Below are 11,717 nucleotides of genomic sequence, written 5' to 3' on the forward strand. Positions count from 1 at the left end.
AAGACAATTGACACAAATATAGTTGAAGAAAAATCAAATAGAATTTAAAACTATGAAGAAACCCTAAGGATCATGGGGGACTCTATGAAGAGTAATTTGCGTGTGATTGGAGTTCCAGAACAGGGAGGGATAACAGAAAATACAGAGAGAACAGTGGAAGATCTGATGGCAGAAAAATTCCCTGGCATTGTGAAAGATGAAAAGATATCTACCCAAGATGCTCATCGAACCTCATACAAGATAGATCCCAAAAGAAAATCACCAAGACATATCATCAAACCTGCCAAAACCAAAGATAAAGAGAAATTTCAAAAGCACCCAAGGATAAACGAAAAGTTACCTACAAAGGAGAATCAATAAGTTTGCACTACTCGGCAGAAACCATGCAGGCAAGAAGACAATGGGATAACATATATAGAGCACTGAAAGAGGAAAAACTGTCAGCGAACAATCATATATCCAGCAAAATTCTAAAACATGAAGGTGAAATTAAGATATTTACAGATAAACACAAGCTTAGAGAATTTGCAAAAACCAAACCAAAACTGCAAGAATTACTGAAGGAAATTCTTTGGTCAGAAAATCAATAATATCAGATACCAACACAACACAAGGTCACAGAACAAAACATCCTGATATCAACCCAGATACGGAAATCACAAAAACAAAATAAGATTAATTAAAAAAATTACTCAAAACAGGGAATCATTGATGTGATTATGTAAAAGATTACGATAGTGAAAAAAGAGGGACTAAATACAGGAGGCTTAGAAATTACATATGGAGAGGAAACCAAGGTGATACAGGGCGAAACAACTTAGGTTTTTACTTACTCAAACCAGGGTAAATATTAAGGTAACCACAACAAGGTCTAACAATTCCATACTTCAAAATAAAAACCAAGATAAACACAACGACTCACCAAAATAAATTCAACTACTATAAAAAGGAAGAACACACATTCTACAAAGAAAAACTCAGCACAAAAAGGTAAATGGAAAATGAAATTGTCAAAAACAGGCATCAAAATGACAGCACTAAACTCATACTTATCTATAATTACACTTAATGTAAATGGACTAAATTCACCAATAAAGAGACAGAAAGTTGCAGACTGGATAAAAAAACACGATCAGTCTGTATGCTTCCTAAAAGAGACACGCTTTAGAGTTAAGAGACACAAATAAACCAAAACTGAAAGGATGGATAAAAATATATCAAGCAAACAACAATCAAAAAAGAGCAGGAGAGGCAATATTAATTTCCAACAAAATAGACTTTAAAATTAAATCCACCACAAAGGATAAAGAAGGACACTACATAAAGATTAAAGGGACAATTTACCAGGTACATATAACCGTATTAAATATTTATGCACCCAATGATAGGGCCGCAACATTCATAAAACAAATGTTAACAGAATTAAAAAGTGAGATAGACACCTCCACAATTATAGCAGGAGACTTCAACACAACACTCTCGGTGAAGGATAGGAAATGCAGTAAGAAGCTCAATAGAGACACGGAAGATCTAAGTGCTACAATTAAACAACTTCACTTCATAGACTTATACAGAACACTCCACCCAACAGCTGCAAACTATAATTTCTTTTCTAGTGCACATGAAACATTCTCTAGAATAGATCACATATTAGGTCATAAAACAAGCCTTTGCAGAACCCAAAACATTGAAATATTATAAAACATCTTCTCTGAACAAAAGACCATAAAAGCAAAAATCAATAACAGAAAAACCAGGGAAAAGAAATCAAATGCTTGGAAACTGCACAATGCCCTGCTCAAAAAAGACTGGGTTATGGAAGACCTTAAGGAGGGAATAAAGAAATTCACAGAATTCAACAAGACTGAAAACACTTCCTATGAAAACCTTTGGGACATGGTGAAAGCAGTGCTCAGAGGTCAATTTATATCAATAAAGGCACACATATTAAAGAAGAGCCAAAATGAAAGAACTGTCCCTACAACTTGAACAAAGAGAAAGAGAGCAACAAAAGGAACTGTCAGGCACCAAAAGAAAGCAAAAAATAAAAACTACAGCAAAATTAAATGAATTAGAGAATAGAAAAACAATTGAAAGAGTTAACAAGGCCAAAAACTGCTTCTTTGAAAAAATGAACAAAATTGATAAACCATTAGCCAGACTGACTAAAGAAATACAGGAAAACAAACCAATAATCCAAATAAGAAATGGGATGGGCCATATCACAACAGATCCAACTGAAATTAAAACAATCATATCAGATTACTACAAAAAATTGTATTCCAACAAATTTGAAAACCTAGAAAAAATGGATGAATTCCTAGAAACACACTACCTACCTAAACTAACACAAACTGAAGTAGAACAACTAAATACACCCATAACAATAAAAGAGATTGAAAAGGTAATCAAAACACTCCCAACAAAAAAAAGCCCTGGCCCTGATGGCTTCACTGCAAAGTTCTACCAAACTTTCAGGGAAGACTTACCACTACTACTGAAGGTATTTCAAAGCATAGAAAAGGACGGAATACTACCTAACTCCTTCTATGAAGCCAGAATAACCCTGATACCAAAACCAGCTAAAGACAACACAAAAAAAGAAAATTACAGACCTATATCCCTCATGAACATAGATGCAAAAATCCTCAACAAAATTCGAGCCAGTAGAATTCAACAACATATCAAAAAAATAATCCACCATCACCAAGTAGGATTTATACCAGGTATGCAAGGTTGGTTCAATATTAGAAAAACAATTAACGTAATCCACCACATAAAAAAAGGACAAGAACCACATAATTTTATCAATTGATACAGAAAAGGCATTTGACAAAGTCCAACACCCACTCATGATAAAAACTCTCAGCAAAATAGGAATAGAAGGAAAATTCCTCAACATAATAAAGGGTATTGATACAAAGCCAATACCCAGCATCATCCTAAATGGAGAGAGCCTGAAAGCATTTCCCTTGAGAACGGGAAACAGACAAAGATCCCCTTTATCACTGCTCTTACTCAGCATTGTGCTAGAGGTCCTAGCCAGAGCAACTGGGCTAGACAAAGAAATAAAGGGCATCCAGATTGGTAAGGAAGAAATAAAATTATCTCTATTTCCAAAGACATTATCTTATACACAGAAAACCCTGAGGAATCCTCAAGAAAACTAATAGAAGGGTTCAGCAAAGTTTCAGATTACAATACAAACACACAAAATCAGTTGGATTCCTCTATATCAACAAAAAGAACATTGAAGAGGAAATCATCAAATGAATACCATTCACAGCAGCCCCCAAGAAGATAAAATACTTAGGAATAAACCTTACCAAAAATGTAAAAGAGCTATACCAAGAAAACTACAAGGTACTACTGCAAAAAAAACAAAAGGGACCTACGTAATTGGAAAAACATATCTTGCTCGTGGATAGGAAGACAACATTGTAAAATTGTCCATTCTATCAAAAGCCATCTATAGATACAATGCACTTCCGATCCAAATTCCAATGACATTTTTTAAACAGATGGAGAAACAAATCACCAACTTCATATGGAAGGGAAAGAAGCCGCGGAAAAGTAAAGCATTACTAAAAAAGAACAAAGTGGGAGGACTCACTCTGCCTGATATTAGAACAAATTATACTGTCACAGTACTCAAAACAGCCTGGTACTGGTACAGCAACAGACACATAGACCGATGGAACAATATTGAGAATCCAGATATAAATCCATCCACATATGAGCAGCTGATATTTGCCAAAGACCCAGTGTCAGTTAATTGGGGAGAAGATAGTCTTTTTAACAAAAGGTGCTGGCGTAACTGTATAGCCACCTCCAAAAAATGAAACAGGACCCCTACCACACACCATGCAAAAAACTAACTCCAAATGGATCAAAGACCTAAACATAAAATCTAAAACGATAAAGATCATGGAAGAAAAAATAGGGACAACATTAGGAGACCTAATACATGGCATAAACAGAATACAAAACATTACTAGAAATGACGAAGAGAAACCAGATAACTGGGAGCTCCTAAAAATCAAACACCTATGCTCATCTAAAGACTTCACCAAAAGAGTAAAAAGACCACCCACAGACTGGGAAAAAGTTTTCAGCTAAGACATCTCTGCCCGGTGCCTGATCTCTAAAACCTACATGACTCTGCTAAAACTCAACCACAAAAAGACAAACACCCCAATTAAAAAATGGGCAAAGGATATGAACAGACACTTCACTAAAGAAGACATTCAGGCAGCTAACAGATACATAAGGAAATGCTCTCGATCATTAGCCATTAGAGAAATGCAAATCAAAACTACAATGAGATTCCATCTCACTCCAACAAGGCTGGCATTAATCCAAAACACACAAAAAAATAAATGTTGGAGAGGCTGTGGAGAGACCGGAACACTTATATTCTGCTGGTGGGAATGTAAAATGGTATACAACCACTTTGGAAATCAATTTGGTGCTTCCTTAAAAAGCTAGAAATAGAACTACCATACAACCCAGCAATCCCACTCCTCGGAATATATCCTACAGAAATAAGAGCTTTTACACAAATAGATACATGCACTTCCACGTTTATTGCAGCACTGTTTACAATAGCAAAAAGATGGAACCAACCAAGGTGCCCATCAATGGATGAATGGATAAATAAATTATGCTATATTCACACAATGGAATACTGCACATCAACAAAGAACAGTGACGAATCTGTGAAACACTTCATAACATGGAGAAACCTGGAAGGCATTATGCTGAGTGAAATTAGTAGCAAAAGGTCAAATATTGTATAAGACCACTATTATAAGATCTTGAGAAATAGTTTAAACTGAGAAGAACATATTCCTTTGTTGTTATGAGGGGGGGAGGCAGGGAGGGTAGGAGAGGGGTATTTACTAAAGAGATAGACAAGAACTACTTTCGGTGAATGGAAGAACAACACTCAACACAGTGGAGGTCAGCACAACTGGACTAAACCAAAGCAAAGAAGTTTCCTGAATAAACTGAATGCTTCGAAGGTCAGCAAAGCAGGGGCAGAGGTTTGGGGACCATGGTTTTAGGGGACATCTAAGTCAACTGGCATAATAAAATCTATTAAGAAAACATTCTGCATCCCACTTTGAAGAGTGGCATCTGGAATCTTAAATGCTAGCAAGCAGCCATCTCAGATGCATCAATGATTCTCAGCCCACCTGGATCAAGGGAGAATGGAGAACACCAAGAACATAAGATAATAACGAGCCCAAGAGACAGAAAGGACTACATGAACTAGAGACTACATCATCCTGAGATCAGAAGAACTAGACTGTGCCGGGCCACAACCAATGACTGCCCTGACGGGGAACATAACAGAGATCCCTTGAGGGAGCAGAACAGTGGGATGCAGACCCCAAATTCTCATAAAAAGACCAGACTTAATGGTCTGACTGAAACTGGAAGGACCCCAGTGATCATGGCCCCCACACCTTCCGTTTACCCACTACGGGAACCATCCCCAAAGCCAGTTCATCAGACATGGGTTGGACTAGACAACGGGTTGGAGAGGGATGCTGGTGAGGCGTGAGCTACTTGGTTTGGGTGGACACTTGAGACTATGTTGGCATCTCCTGCCTGGAAGGGAGATGGGTGGGTAGAGGGGCTTAGAAACTGGCAAAATGGTCACGGAAAGAAAGAGTGGAAGGAGGGAGTGGGCTGTCCCATTGGGGGGAAAGTAATTGGGAATATGTAACAAGTTGTGTATAAGTTTTTATGTGAGAGACTGCCTTGATTTGTAAACTTTCACTTAAAACACAATAAAAATTATTAAAATAAAAAAAAAAGAAGCTGACCCATGATTGCTTCAACAAGCTCTCAGAACTAAGACTCAAGGAATCTTCTCGATGAAGGTGCAATCCTGGAATTACCAGATACAGAATACAAAAGATTAATATACAGAACTCTCAAAGATATCAGGAAGGAAATGAGGCAAAATACAGAACAAGCCAAGGAACGCAAAGATAAAGCAGCTGAAGAAATTAAAAAGGTTACTCAAGCACATAATTAAAAATTTAATAAGCTGCAAGAAACCATAGAGAGACTGCAATCAGAAATTCAGAAGATTAACAATAAAATTACAGAGTTAGAAAACTCGATAGAAAGTAAGAAGAGCACAACTGAAGAACTGGAAGGCAGAATTACTGAGATAGAAGATAAAACTCTTGGGACCAATATATTTGAAAAGAAACCAGATAAAAGAATTTTAAATGAAGAAATCCAAAGAATCATGTGGGACTTTATCAAGAGAAATAACTATGAGTGATTGCAGTACCAGAACAGGGAGGGCTAACAGAAAATACACAGGGAACTGTTGAAGATTTGTTGGCAGAAAACTTCCCTGATATCATGAAAGATGCTCATCAAATTCCACATAAGGTGATCTCAAAAGAAAGTGACCGAGACATATAATAATCAAACTTGCCAAAATCAAACATAAAGAGAATTTTAAGAGAGGCTAGGGATAAAGGAAGTCACCAACAAAGGAGAGTAAATAATGATAAACTTGGACTACTCAGCAGAAATCATGGAGGCAAGAAGGCAATGGGATGACTTATACAAAATATTGAAGGAAAAAAATTGCCAACCAGGAATCAAACCATAACCCTGGCCCTCTGGCCTTAGCCCTCTAACTCTAGCCCCTAAGCCCTAAGTCCCAAAGCCCCTAAGGCCCTAAGCCCTTAGGTCCTAACCCCCAAGGCCCTAAACTCTAACCCTAACCCAAACTCTAACCCCTATACCCTAAACCCTAAACCCTAACACCTAACCCCTAACCACCCTAACCTTAACGACCCTAACCCTAACCCTAACACTCGAACCCTAACCCTCTAACGCTAACCTGAAACCCTAACCCTCTAACTCTAACCCTCTAACCCTAGCCCTCTAATCCTAGCCCTAAACCTAACCCCAACCCCCAAACCCAACGCCAAACCCTAAACCTCAAATCCCTAGCCCTAAACCTAAGAATGAGTCTAAGCCTAACCCTATCACTTAACCCTAAACTGTAAACCCTAACACTTAAAACCCTAACACTCTTACCCCTAACACATTCAACCCTAACACCCTAAATGCCAAAACCCTAAACACTAACACCCTTAACCCTAACCCCTAAACCCTAAACTTAAACGCTAAACCATCTAACCCTCTAACCCTAATACCCTAACACTAAACCCTAAACCCTAACCCCAGCCCCCAGCCCTAACCCTCACTCTAAGCCTTAAACCCTAAACCTTAAGTCCTAAACCCTAGGCTCTAAGCCCTAAGCCCTAAACCCTAAGTCCTGAAACCCTAAACTCTAAGCCTTAAGCCCTAAACATAACCCTCTAACCCTAAACCCTAAAACCTTACCCCAGACCCATCCCACACCCCTAAACCTGAACCCCTAAACCCTAGCCCTAACCCCTAACCCTAAACCTCTAAACCATACCCCTAATCTTCTAACCCTAAACCTCCAACCCTAACCCTCTAACCCTAACTCTCTAACCCTAACCACAACACCAACCCCAACCTCTGAACCCTGAAACCCTAACCCCCTAACCCTAAGCCTCTGAACCCTAAGCCTAAACCCTCTAACCCTAAACCCTAACCTTTACCCCCTCACACCCTCACCTTCTCACTCCCTCACTCTATAATCTTCTCAACCTCTAACCCCCTCACCCTCTAACCCCTCACCCTCTAACTCCCTCAATCTCTAACCCCCAAACCTCTAACACCCACTCTCTTACCCCAAACCACATATCCCAAACAAACCCAACACCAACCCCAACCCTAAACCTAAATCCTGACCCCTAAAACCTAACCCAAACCCTACCGACTAAACCCCAAAACCCTAAACCCCCAAAACTGTAAACCCCAAACTGCAACCCCTAACACCTAACCTGTAAATCCAAACTCTAACCTCAAACCCTAAACCTAACCCTAACACCTAACCCCAACCGAAAAACCCTAACCCAAACCCTAACAACCCTAACCCTAACATCCCTAACCCCAAAACCCTAACCCCAACCCCTAACCCCAAACCCTAACAACCAGAACTCTAACAACCCTAACCCTAACATCCCGAACCTCAAACCCTAACCCTTTTTGTTAGCAGCCGTAGCACTTAACCACTAGCCACCAGGGTTTCCATGAGCAGTCACAGGAATAGACATATGCACACCCGTGTTCACTGCGACATTATTCACAGTAGCAAAAAGATGGAAACAACCTAAGTGCTCATCCACAGAGGAATGGATAAACAAACTACGGTACATACACACAGTGGAACACTACACGACAACGAAGACCAATGATGAATCTCTGAAACATCTCACACCATGGATGAATCTGGAGCGCATCATGCTGACTAAGTCAATCACAAAACGACATATACACTAAGAGACCACTATCATAAAAACTCATGAAAACATTTACACACAGAAACAATCCTTGATGTTCACCAGGCAGACGGAGAGTGGGTAGAGAAAAGCTAACTAAATAATAACCAAAAAAAAACAAACCACCGCCGTCGAGTCGATTCCAGCTCGTAGAGACCCTATAGGACAGATTAGAACTGCCCCATAGAGTTTCCAAGGAGCGCCTGGTGGATTCGAACTGCAGACCTTTGGTTAGCACTGTTGGGTCTTAACCACTATGCCATCAGGGTTTCCAACCAAACGACAGATATGTGGTAACTCTGGTGAAGGAAGAGACGGTACACAAGACTGGGAATCAACCTCAGCCTCACTCTAACCCTAACCATAACCCTAAACCACTTGTGCCCTAGCCTAGTAACCCCAGCCCTAACCCCGACCCCAGCCACCTAAAACCTATACCCCTAAACCTAACTCCCAAACCTCTAACCCCCAAACCTGAACCCCTAACACCAAACCCTAACCCCTAACCCTAATCCTCTAACCCTTCTGCATCTCTGGGCCTCTCGACTCTCCGTCTATTTTCTCCCTCCAAATCCTACTAACACTCAGTGGAATTTTGAAGTTTCAGCTGTGCTTTGCTTCTTGTTGTCTCCACCGGTCCCATCAAGGCACTGCATCATTTCTTTGCTCTGCTTCACTATTGAGTTCCAAAACCATGGCTTAGAATCACCTGACACTGAACCTCAGCGATTGGGCGCAAGGCCGCGAGAGGGCGTGCGCACCGCCGGTTCTGTTCTGCCCACCAGACCCTCCGAGCATGGGAACCTCCTGGACCTAAGACGGGACGAACTGGGTACCGCTCCAGTGGCGACAGCAGAAGCTTTTCTTCCCGAGGGACCCAACGCCCCAGGGCGCTCTCTCAATACTCCCATTAATGCTATGATTATCCTAACCCACTCCGTCTGTGAGACCTAGTGGGTCCTCGACCAGGCCCAGCCTTCAAGACCCGCACCCCCCTGCCGTGGTCATGTACAGGAACCTGCAGGGCCGCGCCCTCCCCGCCCAAGCTCTGCCCCTCCACACCCTGATGCCCTGCAGGCCTCTACTAGGTCCCCGCCCAGGGGAGAGCTGTCGCCCCGCACGGGGGGGGGGTGGGCCACGAGGAAACATTCGGAAACCACCCCCCAGGCACGAAGCCGACTGCCCCTATTGAGACCGTGTGAGCAGGGCTGCCCCGCTGACTGGAGCCTGCAGGGAGGGCATCACTCACGTTTGTCAGCTTCTCATCGCACTCTGGGCTCAGGGTCCCAGAGCAGCCAACCCCCCCCGGGGGGGGGGGCGGTCAGTCCGCAGGGGCTGGAAGATCGGGTTGGTGCCCATGGCTGGAGCGCTTAAAACCCTTACAAGCCCTCATAAACCGTCAGCTCCAGACCTTCAAATGTCAGCCCGAGAGACACCTAATCTCCAACCTAAAAAAAAAAACCACACCTGTTGCCATCGAGTCAATTCTGACTCATAGCGACCCTATAGGACAGAGTAGAACTGCCCCACAGAGCTTCCAAGGAGCGCCTGGTGGATTCAAACTGCCAACCTTTTGGCTAGCAGCCTTAGCACTTAACCACTACGCCACCAGGGTAACCCACTGAACCCACTGCCACCAGGGTAGAGGCTCCAAATCCCACCAGTTTGAGGAACCCTCAAATCCCCTCAGCACCAGAGACCGCGTCCACAGCTACCGCTACACAGCGCCGCACAAACGTTTAAGTTAACAAACAACATGGGCGCTCAGGACCCCTTCCTGCTACCCCCACCCCCGCCACCCAGAGGGGGAGCGGGACCCGGCACCCACACTGTTAACACACACTGAATCGCTGCTGCTTCCACAAGGAGTAGGATCCCCGCGCTGCTCCACAGATTCCCAGGACCCCTTCCTTTCCAGGTGGGGCTGGGGCCGCGCCGACGCCCCAGCCCCGAGAGTAGACCAGCCGGGCGCGGGCGCGGGCGCGGGGTGCCTCAGCCTCCCAGGCACAGCGCCCAAAACAGTAAGGGGCAGCGGGGCCTTGGGCGGGGGATCGCTCTCTCCCCGCCCCTGGCACCCTACGGAGTCTGGTGGGGGTGGGACGACGAACGGGGGCGAGTGCCCCGTCCTCAGTCTGGAGTCTCACCCCCCCGGGCGAACTCTGGGCCTTCGTTTCCCCCCCCCCCCGGCACAGGGAGCAGGTGGGGGGCGGGGGGGCAGGCGCCCATCCCCCAGCTTGGCCCGCAAACCCGCCCCGGGCAGAGGAGGGACCTGGGCGCAGCCCTGGACACGGCCTTTCTCCCCAAGCCCTTCAAGCCCCCAGGCCCGAGGGCACTCCGCAGCTGGATCCCCACCCCCCCGCAAATCCATGGGGATGAAATTTCGCAGACCAGCTGCGTCTCCCGGGCCAGAGGCTCCCTCTCGCAGCCCCTAGAGTGGCTGCGTCCGCCCGGCCCCGCACCGCGTCCGCCCCTGGGGATCACTCGGGACGGGGTACGCCGGAGGGGGCGATGCCAGCTGCTAACCCAACGTCCGGACTCTCCAACCTCTGGAGCCCACAGACTGCTGGGACTGGGAACCGCCCTCCTGGCACCTTCCCTCCACACCTTCGAGGGGCCGGGCTTGTTCAGTCTGGGAGCGGGTCCCTCCACCCAGCTGCCGGAGTTTCATACCTTTCAGAAACCACGGCACGGAAAGCAGCACGAACACCGTCCGCTCTAAGGCGCGCCATCCGGCCCGGACCCCTCACCACCCGTCCGGGCGCTTCCGTGAGTAACTGGCTGGACGGCGAGGAACATGGCTGCCGGCCCCGCCCAGCGGCCCGGGTGTGGGGCGGGCGTGGGGGGGTTGGGCCTCCAGAGGGGAGGGTGGGGTCTAGAAGCAAGGACAACGCCAAGGTGTGCGGGGTGAGGAGACGGGAGACGTCAGGAGAGGGCCCTCTCGCGTGCAGAGTTAAGTATTGGAGGTGCAACGGTTAAGTGCTTGGCTAACTGAAAGGTGGGCCGTTGGAACCCACCAGCTCAGGGGTTGAAAAGATCTGGAGATGGGCTCCCATAAAGATTCTAACCAAACAAAATCCGAACCAGTTGCTATTGAATCAATTTCGACTCATAGTGACCCTATAGGGCAGAGTAGAACTGCCCCATAGGGTTTCTAAGACTATAAGTCTTTACAGAAGCAGACTGCCATGTCTTTCTGCAAAGAACCAACTGGCGGATTCGAACTGTCCACCCTTTGGTTAGCAGCCGAGCTCTTAACCACGGGGCCACCAGGGCTGCACCATAAAGACTGCAACCTAGGAAACC

The 11,717-nt window shown here is 44.9% G+C and overlaps 1 long non-coding RNA gene across 2 annotated transcripts in view; it reads right to left on the reverse strand.

Moving 5' to 3' along the window:
• Positions 1–11,181, reverse strand: part of LOC135229524 (uncharacterized) — a 507,916-nt gene extending 496,735 nt beyond the window's left edge. The window contains exon 1 of one of the 2 annotated variants that reach the window (XR_010320217.1): positions 11,085–11,181. This is a non-coding gene — a long non-coding RNA (uncharacterized LOC135229524). The other variant, XR_010320213.1, reaches the window with a different exon arrangement.
• Between the last annotated feature and the right edge of the window lie 536 nt (positions 11,182–11,717).

Source organism: Loxodonta africana, unplaced genomic scaffold, assembly GCF_030014295.1.
Source record: "Loxodonta africana isolate mLoxAfr1 unplaced genomic scaffold, mLoxAfr1.hap2 scaffold_34, whole genome shotgun sequence".
Taxonomy (NCBI): domain Eukaryota; kingdom Metazoa; phylum Chordata; class Mammalia; order Proboscidea; family Elephantidae; genus Loxodonta; species Loxodonta africana.